This window comes from Ambystoma mexicanum, unplaced genomic scaffold, assembly GCF_040938575.1.
Source record: "Ambystoma mexicanum isolate Mex_15411 unplaced genomic scaffold, UKY_AmexF1_1 Mex_scaf1, whole genome shotgun sequence".
Lineage (NCBI taxonomy): Eukaryota > Metazoa > Chordata > Amphibia > Caudata > Ambystomatidae > Ambystoma > Ambystoma mexicanum.
The window spans coordinates 4,020,018-4,032,975 of record NW_027182324.1 but is presented as its reverse complement, the minus strand read 5'-3'; the positions used below and the strand labels follow the sequence as shown (position 1 = coordinate 4,032,975).

The 12,958-nt window shown below is 41.0% G+C and overlaps 2 non-coding genes across 2 annotated transcripts; both read right to left on the bottom strand.

Annotated features, from left to right (window-relative positions):
* Nucleotides 1-4,900: 4,900 nt before the first annotated feature.
* TRNAT-AGU (transfer RNA threonine (anticodon AGU)) lies at nt 4,901-4,974 on the bottom strand. Its single transcript has one exon. It is a non-coding gene; the product is annotated as a tRNA-Thr (tRNA).
* A 6,646-nt stretch (nt 4,975-11,620) lies between these two features.
* Nucleotides 11,621-11,694, bottom strand: TRNAT-AGU (transfer RNA threonine (anticodon AGU)). Its single transcript has one exon. It is a non-coding gene; the product is annotated as a tRNA-Thr (tRNA).
* Nucleotides 11,695-12,958: the final 1,264 nt, after the last annotated feature.

Here is a 12,958-nt window from a genome sequence, read left to right as displayed (position 1 = left end):
GGCTGGGCTTCTGTTGCAATATAACTTTTCAAAATGTTTTCCAATTGACTGAAACTCCATTGCACAAAACGAGCATGTCATTAATCGTCGATTTAGAGTGGACTGCATTGCCCAGTGTGTGCATTGAGGAGCACATGTTCGTCTTTACTGGGGAGCAAGTTTGCACTCATGAATGTGGCAAAACATTCAAATCCGTAAGTGGGTGAACATTAAAGTCCTAGATGCTGCAAATCTCTATATCTGGATACGGAATGACTGAAAAAAGTTATGTCTCCAGTGTCAAAATGTGTGTAATGCACTAGTAATTCATTTCCTTTATTGACCAGTGAGGTAGCCATGTATGGAGGTGCTGTAGAGTGAAAATCAAGTTTCAAATGGCAGTGATCCATGTGCATGGATAGCTCAGTTGGTAGAGCATCAGACTTTTAATCTGAGGGTCCAGGGTTCAAGTCCCTGTTCAGGCGTACCTTTGCTTCTTTTACAAAAAATTAAGCAGGAAATATGAATTGCTCATTCTAATATGTGCTATTTCTGATGGCATCGCAACCTTGGGCAATATGACTCTAAGGTAGTGGAGTCCAGAGTTCTTGGATGCTTTGCCAACATATCAAGCCTGACTGTGCTTCTAAATAGCATGAAATAGCAATCTTTGTACAAAGTTTTAATATTGGGGAGACAGATTGGTCGAAAAAAAGCAGACAGGCGCTGCTGAGATTCTAACTCAGGATCTCCTGTTTACTAGACAGGCGCTTTAACCAACTAAGCCACAGCACCTTTTTTGCATCTGGTCTCCTTTCCTTCCTCATGTAATCATTTAGAAGTGAAATCCACTTTTTTAAGGCTGGGCTTCTGTTGCAATATAACTTTTCAAAATGTTTTCCAATTGACTGAAACTCCATTGCACAAAACGAGCATGTCATTAATCGTCGATTTAGAGTGGACTGCATTGCCCAGTGTGTGCATTGAGGAGCACATGTTCGTATTTACTGGGGAGCAAGTTTGCACTCATGAATGTGGCAAAACATTCAAATCCGTAAGTGGGTGAACATTAAAGTCCTAGATGCTGCAAATCTCTATATCTGGATACGGAATGACTGAAAAAAGTTATGTCTCCAGTGTCGAAATGTGTGTAATGCACTAGTAATTCATTTCCTTTATTGACCAGTGAGGTAGCCATGTATGGAGGTGCTGTAGAGTGAAAATCAAGTTTCAAATGGGCAGTGATCCCTGTGCCTGGATAGCTCAGTCGGTAGAGCATCAGACTTTTAATCTGAGGGTCCAGGGTTCAAGTCCCTGTTCAGGCGTACCTTTGCTTCTTTTACAAAAAATTAAGCAGGAAATATGAATTGCTCATTCTAATATGTGCTGTTTCTGATGGCATCGCAACCTTGGGCAATATGACTCTAAGGTAGTGGAGTCCAGAGTTCTTGGATGCTTTGCCAACATTTCAAGCCTGACTGTGCTTCTAAATAGCATGAAATAGCAATCTTTGTACAAAGTTTTAATATTGGGGAGACAGATTGGTCGAAAAAAAAGCAGACAGGCGCTGCTGAGATTCGAACTCAGGATCTCCTGTTTACTAGACAGGCGCTTTAACCAACTAAGCCACAGCCCCTTTTTTGCATCTGGTCTCCTTTCCTTCCTCATGTAATCAATCAGAAGTGAAATCCACTTTTTTAAGGCTGGGCTTCTGTTGCAATATAACTTTTCAAAATGTTTTCCAATTGACTGAAACTCCATTGCACAAAACGAGCATGTCATTAATCGTCGATTTAGAGTGGACTGCATTGCCCAGTGTGTGCATTGAGGAGCACATGTTCGTCTTTACTGGGGAGCAAGTTTGCACTCATGAATGTGGCAAAACATTCAAATCCGTAAGTGGGTGAACATTAAAGTCCTAGATGCTGCAAATCTCTATATCTGGATACGGAATGACTGAAAAAAGTTATGTCTCCAGTGTCAAAATGTGTGTAATGCACTAGTAATTCATTTCCTTTATTGACCAGTGAGGTAGCCATGTATGGAGGTGCTGTAGAGTGAAAATCAAGTTTCAAATGGGCAGTGATCCCTGTGACTGGATAGCTCAGTCGGTAGAGCATCAGACTTTTAATCTGAGGGTCCAGGGTTCAAGTCCCTGTTCAGGCGTACCTTTGCTTCTTTTACAAAAAATTAAGCAGGAAATATGAATTGCTCATTCTAATATGTGCTATTTCTGATGGCATCGCAACCTTGGGCAATATGACTCTAAGGTAGTGGAGTCCAGAGTTCTTGGATGCTTTGCCAACATATCAAGCCTGACTGTGCTTCTAAATAGCATGAAATAGCAATCTTTGTACAAAGTTTTAATATTGGGGAGACAGATTGGTCGAAAAAAAGCAGACATGCGCTGCTGAGATTCTAACTCAGGATCTCCTGTTTACTAGACAGGCGCTTTAACCAACTAAGCCACAGCACCTTTTTTGCATCTGGTCTCCTTTCCTTCCTCGTGTAATCATTTAGAAGTGAAATCCACTTTTTTAAGGCTGGGCTTCTGTTGCAATATAACTTTTCAAAATGTTTTCCAATTGACTGAAACTCCATTGCACAAAACGAGCATGTCATTAATCGTCGATTTAGAGTGGACTGCATTGCCCAGTGTGTGCATTGAGGAGCACATGTTCGTATTTACTGGGGAGCAAGTTTGCACTCATGAATGTGGCAAAACATTCAAATCCGTAAGTGGGTGAACATTAAAGTCCTAGATGCTGCAAATCTCTATATCTGGATACGGAATGACTGAAAAAAGTTATGTCTCCAGTGTCAAAATGTGTGTAATGCACTAGTAATTCATTTCCTTTATTGACCAGTGAGGTAGCCATGTATGGAGGTGCTGTAGAGTGAAAATCAAGTTTCAAATGGGCAGTGATCCCTGTGCCTGGATAGCTCAGTCGGTAGAGCATCAGACTTTTAATCTGAGGGTCCAGGGTTCAAGTCCCTGTTCAGGCGTACCTTTGCTTCTTTTACAAAAAATTAAGCAGGAAATATGAATTGCTCATTCTAATATGTGCTGTTTCTGATGGCATCGCAACCTTGGGCAATATGACTCTAAGGTAGTGGAGTCCAGAGTTCTTGGATGCTTTGCCAACATTTCAAGCCTGACTGTGCTTCTAAATAGCATGAAATAGCAATCTTTGTACAAAGTTTTAATATTGGGGAGACAGATTGGTCGAAAAAAAAGCAGACAGGCGCTGCTGAGATTCGAACTCAGGATCTCCTGTTTACTAGACAGGCGCTTTAACCAACTAAGCCACAGCCCCTTTTTTGCATCTGGTCTCCTTTCCTTCCTCGTGTAATCAATCAGAAGTGAAATCCACTTTTTTAAGGCTGGGCTTCTGTTGCAATATAAATTTTCAAAATGTTTTCCAATTGACTGAAACTCCATTGCACAAAACGAGCATGTCATTAATCGTCGATTTAGAGTGGACTGCATTGCCCAGTGTGTGCATTGAGGAGCACATGTTCGTATTTACTGGGGAGCAAGTTTGCACTCATGAATGTGGCAAAACATTCAAATCCGTAAGTGGGTGAACATTAAAGTCCTAGATGCTGCAAATCTCTATATCTGGATACGGAATGACTGAAAAAAGTTATGTCTCCAGTGTCAAAATGTGTGTAATGCACTAGTAATTCATTTCCTTTATTGACCAGTGAGGTAGCCATGTATGGAGGTGCTGTAGAGTGAAAATCAAGTTTCAAATGGCAGTGATCCATGTGCATGGATAGCTCAGTCGGTAGAGCATCAGACTTTTAATCTGAGGGTCCAGGGTTCAAGTCCCTGTTCAGGCGTACCTTTGCTTCTTTTACAAAAAATTAAGCAGGAAATATGAATTGCTCATTCTAATATGTGCTATTTCTGATGGCATCGCAACCTTGGGCAATATGACTCTAAGGTAGTGGAGTCCAGAGTTCTTGGATGCTTTCCCAACATATCAAGCCTGACTGTGCTTCTAAATAGCATGAAATAGCAATCTTTGTACAAAGTTTTAATATTGGGGAGACAGATTGGTCGAAAAAAAGCAGACAGGCGCTGCTGAGATTCTAACTCAGGATCTCCTGTTTACTAGACAGGCGCTTTAACCAACTAAGCCACAGCACCTTTTTTGCATCTGGTCTCCTTTCCTTCCTCATGTAATCATTTAGAAGTGAAATCCACTTTTTTAAGGCTGGGCTTCTGTTGCAATATAACTTTTCAAAATGTTTTCCAATTGACTGAAACTCCATTGCACAAAACGAGCATGTCATTAATCGTCGATTTAGAGTGGACTGCATTGCCCTGTGTGTGCATTGAGGAGCACATGTTCGTATTTACTGGGGAGCAAGTTTGCACTCATGAATGTGGCAAAACATTCAAATCCGTAAGTGGGTGAACATTAAAGTCCTAGATGCTGCAAATCTCTATATCTGGATACGGAATGACTGAAAAAAGTTATGTCTCCAGTGTCAAAATGTGTGTAATGCACTAGTAATTCATTTCCTTTATTGACCAGTGAGGTAGCCATGTATGGAGGTGCTGTAGAGTGAAAATCAAGTTTCAAATGGCAGTGATCCATGTGCCTGGATAGCTCAGTCGGTAGAGCATCAGACTTTTAATCTGAGGGTCCAGGGTTCAAGTCCCTGTTCAGGCGTACCTTTGCTTCTTTTACAAAAAATTAAGCAGGAAATATGAATTGCTCATTCTAATATGTGCTATTTCTGATGGCATCGCAACCTTGGGCAATATGACTCTAAGGTAGTGGAGTCCAGAGTTCTTGGATGCTTTGCCAACATATGAAGCCTGACTGTGCTTCTAAATAGCATGAAATAGCAATCTTTGTACAAAGTTTTAATATTGGGGAGACAGATTGGTCGAAAAAAAGCAGACAGGCGCTGCTGAGATTCGAACTCAGGATCTCCTGTTTACTAGACAGGCGCTTTAACCAACTAAGCCACAGCACCTTTTTTGCATCTGGTCTCCTTTCCTTCCTCATGTAATCATTTAGAAGTGAAATCCACTTTTTTAAGGCTGGGCTTCTGTTGCAATATAACTTTTCAAAATGTTTTCCAATTGACTGAAACTCCATTGCACAAAACGAGCATGTCATTAATCGTCGATTTAGAGTGGACTGCATTGCCCTGTGTGTGCATTGAGGAGCACATGTTCGTATTTACTGGGGAGCAAGTTTGCACTCATGAATGTGGCAAAACATTCAAATCCGTAAGTGGGTGAACATTAAAGTCCTAGATGCTGCAAATCTCTATATCTGGATACGGAATGACTGAAAAAAGTTATGTCTCCAGTGTCAAAATGTGTGTAATGCACTAGTAATTCATTTCCTTTATTGACCAGTGAGGTAGCCATGTATGGAGGTGCTGTAGAGTGAAAATCAAGTTTCAAATGGCAGTGATCCATGTGCCTGGATAGCTCAGTCGGTAGAGCATCAGACTTTTAATCTGAGGGTCCAGGGTTCAAGTCCCTGTTCAGGTGTACCTTTGCTTCTTTTACAAAAAATTAAGCAGGAAATATGAATTGCTCATTCTAATATGTGCTATTTCTGATGGCATCGCAACCTTGGGCAATATGACTCTAAGGTAGTGGAGTCCAGAGTTCTTGGATGCTTTGCCAACATATGAAGCCTGACTGTGCTTCTAAATAGCATGAAATAGCAATCTTTGTACAAAGTTTTAATATTGGGGAGACAGATTGGTCGAAAAAAAGCAGACAGGCGCTGCTGAGATTCGAACTCAGGATCTCCTGTTTACTAGACAGGCGCTTTAACCAACTAAGCCACAGCCCCTTTTTTGCATCTGGTCTCCTTTCCTTCCTCATGTAATCAATCAGAAGTGAAATCCACTTTTTTAAGGCTGGGCTTCTGTTGCAATATAACTTTTCAAAATGTTTTCCAATTGACTGAAACTCCATTGCACAAAACGAGCATGTCATTAATCGTCGATTTAGAGTGGACTGCATTGCCCAGTGTGTGCATTGAGGAGCACATGTTCGTCTTTACTGGGGAGCAAGTTTGCACTCATGAATGTGGCAAAACATTCAAATCCGTAAGTGGGTGAACATTAAAGTCCTAGATGCTGCAAATCTCTATATCTGGATACGGAATGACTGAAAAAAGTTATGTCTCCAGTGTCAAAATGTGTGTAATGCACTAGTAATTCATTTCCTTTATTGACCAGTGAGGTAGCCATGTATGGAGGTGCTGTAGAGTGAAAATCAAGTTTCAAATGGGCAGTGATCCCTGTGCCTGGATAGCTCAGTCGGTAGAGCATCAGACTTTTAATCTGAGGGTCCAGGGTTCAAGTCCCTGTTCAGGCGTACCTTTGCTTCTTTTACAAAAAATTAAGCAGGAAATATGAATTGCTCATTCTAATATGTGCTATTTCTGATGGCATCGCAACCTTGGGCAATATGACTCTAAGGTAGTGGAGTCCAGAGTTCTTGGATGCTTTGCCAACATATCCAAGCCTGACTGTGCTTCTAAATAGCATGAAATAGCAATCTTTGTACAAAGTTTTAATATTGGGGAGACAGATTGGTCGAAAAAAAGCAGACAGGCGCTGCTGAGATTCTAACTCAGGATCTCCTGTTTACTAGACAGGCGCTTTAACCAACTAAGCCACAGCACCTTTTTTGCATCTGGTCTCCTTTCCTTCCTCGTGTAATCATTTAGAAGTGAAATCCACTTTTTTAAGGCTGGGCTTCTGTTGCAATATAACTTTTCAAAATGTTTTCCAATTGACTGAAACTCCATTGCACAAAACGAGCATGTCATTAATCGTCGATTTAGAGTGGACTGCATTGCCCAGTGTGTGCATTGAGGAGCACATGTTCGTATTTACTGGGGAGCAAGTTTGCACTCATGAATGTGGCAAAACATTCAAATCCGTAAGTGGGTGAACATTAAAGTCCTAGATGCTGCAAATCTCTATATCTGGATACGGAATGACTGAAAAAAGTTATGTCTCCAGTGTCAAAATGTGTGTAATGCACTAGTAATTCATTTCCTTTATTGACCAGTGAGGTAGCCATGTATGGAGGTGCTGTAGAGTGAAAATCAAGTTTCAAATGGGCAGTGATCCCTGTGCCTGGATAGCTCAGTCGGTAGAGCATCAGACTTTTAATCTGAGGGTCCAGGGTTCAAGTCCCTGTTCAGGCGTACCTTTGCTTCTTTTACAAAAAATTAAGCAGGAAATATGAATTGCTCATTCTAATATGTGCTGTTTCTGATGGCATCGCAACCTTGGGCAATATGACTCTAAGGTAGTGGAGTCCAGAGTTCTTGGATGCTTTGCCAACATTTCAAGCCTGACTGTGCTTCTAAATAGCATGAAATAGCAATCTTTGTACAAAGTTTTAATATTGGGGAGACAGATTGGTCGAAAAAAAAGCAGACAGGCGCTGCTGAGATTCGAACTCAGGATCTCCTGTTTACTAGACAGGCGCTTTAACCAACTAAGCCACAGCCCCTTTTTTGCATCTGGTCTCCTTTCCTTCCTCATGTAATCAATCAGAAGTGAAATCCACTTTTTTAAGGCTGGGCTTCTGTTGCAATATAAATTTTCAAAATGTTTTCCAATTGACTGAAACTCCATTGCACAAAACGAGCATGTCATTAATCGTCGATTTAGAGTGGACTGCATTGCCCAGTGTGTGCATTGAGGAGCACATGTTCGTCTTTACTGGGGAGCAAGTTTGCACTCATGAATGTGGCAAAACATTCAAATCCGTAAGTGGGTGAACATTAAAGTCCTAGATGCTGCAAATCTCTATATCTGGATACGGAATGACTGAAAAAAGTTATGTCTCCAGTGTCAAAATGTGTGTAATGCAGTAGTAATTCATTTCCTTTATTGACCAGTGAGGTAGCCATGTATGGAGGTGCTGTAGAGTGAAAATCAAGTTTCAAATGGCAGTGATTCATGTGCATGGATAGCTCAGTCGGTAGAGCATCAGACTTTTAATCTGAGGGTCCAGGGTTCAAGTCCCTGTTCAGGCGTACCTTTGCTTCTTTTACAAAAAATTAAGCAGGAAATATGAATTGCTCATTCTAATATGTGCTATTTCTGATGGCATCGCAACCTTGGGCAATATGACTCTAAGGTAGTGGAGTCCAGAGTTCTTGGATGCTTTGCCAACATATCAAGCCTGACTGTGCTTCTAAATAGCATGAAATAGCAATCTTTGTACAAAGTTTTAATATTGGGGAGACAGATTGGTCGAAAAAAAAGCAGACAGGCGCTGCTGAGATTCTAACTCAGGATCTCCTGTTTACTAGACAGGCGCTTTAACCAACTAAGCCACAGCACCTTTTTTGCATCTGGTCTCCTTTCCTTCCTCATGTAATCATTTAGAAGTGAAATCCACTTTTTTAAGGCTGGGCTTCTGTTGCAATATAACTTTTCAAAATGTTTTCCAATTGACTGAAACTCGATTGCACAAAACGAGCATGTCATTAATCGTCGATTTAGAGTGGACTGCATTGCCCAGTGTGTGCATTGAGGAGCACATGTTCGTATTTACTGGGGAGCAAGTTTGCACTCATGAATGTGGCAAAACATTCAAATCCGTAAGTGGGTGAACATTAAAGTCCTAGATGCTGCAAATCTCTATATCTGGATACGGAATGACTGAAAAAAGTTATGTCTCCAGTGTCGAAATGTGTGTAATGCACTAGTAATTCATTTCCTTTATTGACCAGTGAGGTAGCCATGTATGGAGGTGCTGTAGAGTGAAAATCAAGTTTCAAATGGGCAGTGATCCCTGTGCCTGGATAGCTCAGTCGGTAGAGCATCAGACTTTTAATCTGAGGGTCCAGGGTTCAAGTCCCTGTTCAGGCGTACCTTTGCTTCTTTTACAAAAAATTAAGCAGGAAATATGAATTGCTCATTCTAATATGTGCTGTTTCTGATGGCATCGCAACCTTGGGCAATATGACTCTAAGGTAGTGGAGTCCAGAGTTCTTGGATGCTTTGCCAACATTTCAAGCCTGACTGTGCTTCTAAATAGCATGAAATAGCAATCTTTGTACAAAGTTTTAATATTGGGGAGACAGATTGGTCGAAAAAAAAGCAGACAGGCGCTGCTGAGATTCGAACTCAGGATCTCCTGTTTACTAGACAGGCGCTTTAACCAACTAAGCCACAGCCCCTTTTTTGCATCTGGTCTCCTTTCCTTCCTCATGTAATCAATCAGAAGTGAAATCCACTTTTTTAAGGCTGGGCTTCTGTTGCAATATAACTTTTCAAAATGTTTTCCAATTGACTGAAACTCCATTGCACAAAACGAGCATGTCATTAATCGTCGATTTAGAGTGGACTGCATTGCCCAGTGTGTGCATTGAGGAGCACATGTTCGTCTTTACTGGGGAGCAAGTTTGCACTCATGAATGTGGCAAAACATTCAAATCCGTAAGTGGGTGAACATTAAAGTCCTAGATGCTGCAAATCTCTATATCTGGATACGGAATGACTGAAAAAAGTTATGTCTCCAGTGTCAAAATGTGTGTAATGCACTAGTAATTCATTTCCTTTATTAACCAGTGAGGTAGCCATGTATGGAGGTGCTGTAGAGTGAAAATCAAGTTTCAAATGGGCAGTGATCCCTGTGACTGGATAGCTCAGTCGGTAGAGCATCAGACTTTTAATCTGAGGGTCCAGGGTTCAAGTCCCTGTTCAGGCGTACCTTTGCTTCTTTTACAAAAAATTAAGCAGGAAATATGAATTGCTCATTCTAATATGTGCTATTTCTGATGGCATCGCAACCTTGGGCAATATGACTCTAAGGTAGTGGAGTCCAGAGTTCTTGGATGCTTTGCCAACATATCAAGCCTGACTGTGCTTCTAAATAGCATGAAATAGCAATCTTTGTACAAAGTTTTAATATTGGGGAGACAGATTGGTCGAAAAAAAGCAGACATGCGCTGCTGAGATTCTAACTCAGGATCTCCTGTTTACTAGACAGGCGCTTTAACCAACTAAGCCACAGCACCTTTTTTGCATCTGGTCTCCTTTCCTTCCTCGTGTAATCATTTAGAAGTGAAATCCACTTTTTTAAGGCTGGGCTTCTGTTGCAATATAACTTTTCAAAATGTTTTCCAATTGACTGAAACTCCATTGCACAAAACGAGCATGTCATTAATCGTCGATTTAGAGTGGACTGCATTGCCCAGTGTGTGCATTGAGGAGCGCATGTTCGTATTTACTGGGGAGCAAGTTTGCACTCATGAATGTGGCAAAACATTCAAATCCGTAAGTGGGTGAACATTAAAGTCCTAGATGCTGCAAATCTCTATATCTGGATACGGAATGACTGAAAAAAGTTATGTCTCCAGTGTCAAAATGTGTGTAATGCACTAGTAATTCATTTCCTTTATTGACCAGTGAGGTAGCCATGTATGGAGGTGCTGTAGAGTGAAAATCAAGTTTCAAATGGCAGTGGTCCATGTGCATGGATAGCTCAGTCGGTAGAGCATCAGACTTTTAATCTGAGGGTCCAGGGTTCAAGTCCCTGTTCAGGCGTACCTTTGCTTCTTTTACAAAAAATTAAGCAGGAAATATGAATTGCTCATTCTAATATGTGCTATTTCTGATGGCATCGCAACCTTGGGCAATATGACTCTAAGGTAGTGGAGTCCAGAGTTCTTGGATGCTTTGCCAACATATCAAGCCTGACTGTGCTTCTAAATAGCATGAAATAGCAATCTTTGTACAAAGTTTTAATATTGGGGAGACAGATTGGTCGAAAAAAAGCAGACAGGCGCTGCTGAGATTCTAACTCAGGATCTCCTGTTTACTAGACAGGCGCTTTAACCAACTAAGCCACAGCACCTTTTTTGCATCTGGTCTCCTTTCCTTCCTCATGTAATCATTTAGAAGTGAAATCCACTTTTTTAAGGCTGGGCTTCTGTTGCAATATAACTTTTCAAAATGTTTTCCAATTGACTGAAACTCCATTGCACAAAACGAGCATGTCATTAATCGTCGATTTAGAGTGGACTGCATTGCCCAGTGTGTGCATTGAGGAGCACATGTTCGTATTTACTGGGGAGCAAGTTTGCACTCATGAATGTGGCAAAACATTCAAATCCGTAAGTGGGTGAACATTAAAGTCCTAGATGCTGCAAATCTCTATATCTGGATACGGAATGACTGAAAAAAGTTATGTCTCCAGTGTCAAAATGTGTGTAATGCACTAGTAATTCATTTCCTTTATTGACCAGTGAGGTAGCCATGTATGGAGGTGCTGTAGAGTGAAAATCAAGTTTCAAATGGCAGTGATCCATGTGCCTGGATAGCTCAGTCGGTAGAGCATCAGACTTTTAATCTGAGGGTCCAGGGTTCAAGTCCCTGTTCAGGCGTACCTTTGCTTCTTTTACAAAAAATTAAGCAGGAAATATGAATTGCTCATTCTAATATGTGCTATTTCTGATGGCATCGCAACCTTGGGCAATATGACTCTAAGGTAGTGGAGTCCAGAGTTCTTGGATGCTTTGCCAACATATGAAGCCTGACTGTGCTTCTAAATAGCATGAAATAGCAATCTTTGTACAAAGTTTTAATATTGGGGAGACAGATTGGTCGAAAAAAAGCAGACAGGCGCTGCTGAGATTCGAACTCAGGATCTCCTGTTTACTAGACAGGCGCTTTAACCAACTAAGCCACAGCACCTTTTTTGCATCTGGTCTCCTTTCCTTCCTCATGTAATCATTTAGAAGTGAAATCCACTTTTTTAAGGCTGGGCTTCTGTTGCAATATAACTTTTCAAAATGTTTTCCAATTGACTGAAACTCCATTGCACAAAACAAGCATGTCATTAATCGTCGATTTAGAGTGGACTGCATTGCCCAGTGTGTGCATTGAGGAGCACATGTTCGTCTTTACTGGGGAGCAAGTTTGCACTCATGAATGTGGCAAAACATTCAAATCCGTAAGTGGGTGAACATTAAAGTCCTAGATGCTGCAAATCTCTATATCTGGATACGGAATGACTGAAAAAAGTTATGTCTCCAGTGTCGAAATGTGTGTAATGCACTAGTAATTCATTTCCTTTATTGACCAGTGAGGTAGCCATGTATGGAGGTGCTGTAGAGTGAAAATCAAGTTTCAAATGGGCAGTGATCCCTGTGCCTGGATAGCTCAGTCGGTAGAGCATCAGACTTTTAATCTGAGGGTCCAGGGTTCAAGTCCCTGTTCAGGCGTACCTTTGCTTCTTTTACAAAAAATTAAGCAGGAAATATGAATTGCTCATTCTAATATGTGCTGTTTCTGATGGCATCGCAACCTTGGGCAATATGACTCTAAGGTAGTGGAGTCCAGAGTTCTTGGATGCTTTGCCAACATTTCAAGCCTGACTGTGCTTCTAAATAGCATGAAATAGCAATCTTTGTACAAAGTTTTAATATTGGGGAGACAGATTGGTCGAAAAAAAAGCAGACAGGCGCTGCTGAGATTCGAACTCAGGATCTCCTGTTTACTAGACAGGCGCTTTAACCAACTAAGCCACAGCCCCTTTTTTGCATCTGGTCTCCTTTCCTTCCTCATGTAATCAATCAGAAGTGAAATCCACTTTTTTAAGGCTGGGCTTCTGTTGCAATATAACTTTTCAAAATGTTTTCCAATTGACTGAAACTCCATTGCACAAAACGAGCATGTCATTAATCGTCGATTTAGAGTGGACTGCATTGCCCAGTGTGTGCATTGAGGAGCACATGTTCGTCTTTACTGGGGAGCAAGTTTGCACTCATGAATGTGGCAAAACATTCAAATCCGTAAGTGGGTGAACATTAAAGTCCTAGATGCTGCAAATCTCTATATCTGGATACGGAATGACTGAAAAAAGTTATGTCTCCAGTGTCAAAATGTGTGTAATGCACTAGTAATTCATTTCCTTTATTGACCAGTGAGGTAGCCATGTATGGAGGTGCTGTAGAGT